At 42.4% G+C, this 3,963-nt stretch overlaps 1 protein-coding gene across 1 annotated transcript in view; it reads left to right on the top strand.

The window, feature by feature from the left end:
- The first annotated feature begins 1,154 nt into the window (after nt 1–1,154).
- The window catches only part of LOC139752485 (uncharacterized), a 160,993-nt gene continuing 158,184 nt past the window's right edge, over nt 1,155–3,963 (top strand). The window contains exon 1 of the mRNA XM_071668316.1: nt 1,155–2,341. The gene's annotated coding sequence lies outside the window, so the exon portion shown is untranslated. The remainder of the gene's footprint in view (nt 2,342–3,963) is intronic.

The following is a 3,963-nucleotide window of genomic DNA, read 5'->3' on the forward strand; positions in this document are numbered from 1 at the left end:
AACTGATGTTTGTATGAGGAATACAACTGATGTTTGTATGAGGAATACAACTGATGTTTGTATGAGGAATACAACTGATGTTTGTATGAGGAATACAACTGATGTTTGTATGAGGAATACAACTGATGTTTGTATGAGGAATACAACTGATGTTTGTATGAGGAATACAACTGATGTTTGTATGAGGAATACAATTGATATTTAAGGATATTTCATTGATGCTGTTGATGTTCTAAGTCATTTAAGCGATGTTCTTGATTACTCGTATTGTAGTTACATTACGAGATGGTTAAGTGTAGTGATTTCCTCTCTGTGCACTCTTCATATGGCTCCTGTTTATTGTTGTATGAAAATTCTTTTCCTGTTTACTCCTATTCCTGTTTTTTTTTCCTGTTTATCAATCAACCGGAAGTAATCCAATGAACCATTTCTGTTATTATAATGATTACTAGCATAGTTATGTTTGGCCGACCTAATTTGGATCCTTTTGTGTTGTCTGTAGTCATCCTCGCTGCACCCTCATCTTCACTACACCCGCATCTTCACTACACCCGCATCTTCACTACAACCCTCATCTTTTCATACCCATATCTTTACTAAACTACCGTTGCAAGGACGCAGTGTAAATCATTTCGAAAAAAAACCTGCAGTTTAGGGTATATGAACGCGTTCTGATATTTCAATAGCACACATAATGCTTTTCAACGGCAGGGGGTTCGAACACCGTACCCTTTGTGTTATGGTTGGGTGCACTAACCACTCGACATTGCATAGCTTGAGTGGTCAGTGTTGTGCACCCACCTACCTACTACCCCTGCTGCTGGAGGGCACCTGTATGGCATGTAGAGGTTATACGACACGAGAGAGAGAGAGAGAGAGAGAGAGAGAGAGAGAGAGAGAGAGAGAGAGAGAGAGAGAGAGAGAGAGAGAGAATACTTTAAAGGAAAAACTAAAGATAGGCCTCGAGTGAGAGCTGTGAAGGGTATGGCTATAAAAGAGTACATAAGGAGCGTGGCTTTGTGGTAGTGGCGGTTGTGTGGTAGTGGAGGGGTTGGGGAGGAGGAGGAAGGAGGAGGAGGAGGAGGAGGAGGTACACGCCTGTGTGCCACTCCCCCAGCGAGGCAGGCCAGCCAGGGCCCAGGTCTTGCAGTGTCCCGCCAGCCACCGTGGAGGAAGGACGCCATACCGCCGCTCACCACAACACTTTTCCTCCTCTTCTCCGCCCGCCAAGTCCTCGACGCGAGAGGGGAGTCGCCTCACGCGCCTCCCTCGCCGTCACATGTGCGTCCGTCGGCGAGGCTGTGAGGACGCAGGCGGACGACAGGCTGGGCTGAGAGCCTCCTGACCAACCTGTGTCTTGTGTGAGGGGGGGGTCGGTCGTTGACACAGTAGTTATGTGGTGATTTGAGTGTGATGGTGGTGGACCAGGGCAACAGGTGGTGCTGGTGGGGCAGGGCCCTCACTCGCTCACGCACGCACTCAACGGCGCACTCAACGACGCACTCACTCCAGCCCGGTTGTTACTGACGTGTTGTCAAGGTACTAAATGTGAAATATATATATATATACATACACACACACTGACGCGGTCGCTTTGAGAAAGACTGGAAACTGTGTTAGGTTTTTTTTAGGGGGATAAAGCAAATCTGTTGCGTTCGTGAGGTAGAGTGCTGATCAGCTGTCAAGTCTGTTGCGTTCGTGACACGTGTTGAGAAACTGTCAACTCTGTTTTGCGTTCGTGAGACACAGTGTTTAATTCATCGGTCGGGTCTGTGACTTTCGTGAGACGTGGTGAGCGACTGTCAACCGCATCGCATTCGTGAGTCGTGTTGAGCAACTGTTCAATTCTGTTGCGTTCGTGAGGCAGCGTGTGTGCGTGTGCGTGTGCGTGCGTGCGTGTGTGTGTGTGTGTGGAGTTACGGAACTGCGTCGCGACTGTCAACAAAGACACGTACGACACCCTTGTGTTCTCTCCCGCCTCAAACACCGGAAAGAAATACAAATAAACAAACAAACAAAGAGGAAAAGAAAATATATAGAGGATACACTCGCCCATCTTGGCCCGGACCAGGAAGGAAACTCCTGAAGCAGACGGTCAGCGAAAGGATCTGGTGCTCCAGGTACAAGTTCCTGCCATCACCATTGATGCACAGGATCCACACCCACCCACCCACCCACCCGCGCCTCCTGCAGGATCCACACCCACCCACCCACCCACCCGCGACTCCTGCAGGATCCACGCCCACCCACCCGCGCCTCCTGCAGGATACCCCCAGCCTCACGAGGAACTCCTGCAGGATAACGCCAGCATCACGGGACTCTTCTGACGCTATACCGTGGGGTAAGGAACTGTCTGTTAAGCTATATATATATATATATATATATATATATATATATATATATATATATATATATATTCATTTTTTTCATTTGTTATACTTTGTCGCTGTCTCCTGCGTTAGCGAGGTAGCGCAAAGAAACAGATGAAAGAATGACCCAACCCACCCACATACACATGTATATGCATACAAGTCCACACACGCACATATACATACCTATACGTTTCAACGTATACATACATATACATACACAGACATGCACATAATTCATACTTGCTGCCTTCATTCATTTCCGTCGCCACACACACACACACACACACACACACACACACACACACACACACACACACACACATATATATATATATATATATATATATATATATATATATATATATATATATATATATATATATGTATATAGATATATTATCCCTGGGGATAGGGGAGAAAGAATACTTCCCACGTATTCCCTGCGTGTCGTAGAAGCCGACTAAAAGGGGAGGGAGCGGGTGGCTGGAAATCCTCCTTTCTGTTTTTTTTAATTTTCCAAAAGAAGGAACAGAGAAGGGGGCCAGGTGAGAATATTCCCTCAAAGGCCCAGTCCACTGTTCTTAAAGCTACCTCGCTGACGCGGGAAATGGCGAATAGTATGAGAGAAAGATATATATATATATATATATATATATATATATATATATATATATATATATATATATATATATATATAGATAGATAGATAGATAGATAGATATGTAGATTGATAGATAGGTAGGTAGTAGATAGATAGATAGACAATAGATAGATGTATGAAAAGACAGAAAGACAGACAGATATGGATATATTTCAAAGTGATGTATTTCATAACTCAAACTATATATAGATACATCGTTCAAATATATAGTTAACCACGAGCTGACAATCAGGAACAGGGAAGAGGAGATATCGAACCCTGGCTTCCTTAGAACGAATTGAACACTCGTCTCCACGTCACACATTGCCAGCCACCCAATATTTTGAGATATATTTCTTTTTTTTTTTCTTAGCATTTGTTTCTCTCGTGTGTTGGGGATGTGAAGCAGGAAGAGTGTGTCCTAGGAAGATACACTAGAAATTCTTGTGGTCTGGGGAATGAATGAATAGACCAATGAATGCAGTTCTTCTCTCACTCTCTATCTATCTATCTATCTATCTATCTATCTATTAATGTATCTATCTATCTATCAATCTATCTATCTATCTATCTATCAATGTATTTATCTATCTATCGATCCATCTATCTATCTGTCTGTCTATCTATCCATCTATCTATCTATCTATCTATCTATTTTTGTATTTACCATGTCATTCATTCTATGTTGAGATGACCAATCTTTCTCACGCAAGATTTCAATTAACATCTTTCTTTTCATTGTTTTGTGTTGATGATCTTGGTTATTTGTTTGATTTCTGGTTGTTTTCGTATAGTCGACAGAGGGTTAGGTCTGCAGTATATATATATATATATATATATATATATATATATATATATATATATATATATATATATATATATATATATGCGGAGATGCATTTTCTTGGATGATTTATATCTTCGAAGATAATATGGGAAAGATTGATTACA

Source organism: Panulirus ornatus, chromosome 2 (assembly GCF_036320965.1).
Source record: "Panulirus ornatus isolate Po-2019 chromosome 2, ASM3632096v1, whole genome shotgun sequence".
In the NCBI taxonomy this organism is placed as follows: Eukaryota; Metazoa; Arthropoda; class Malacostraca; order Decapoda; family Palinuridae; genus Panulirus; species Panulirus ornatus.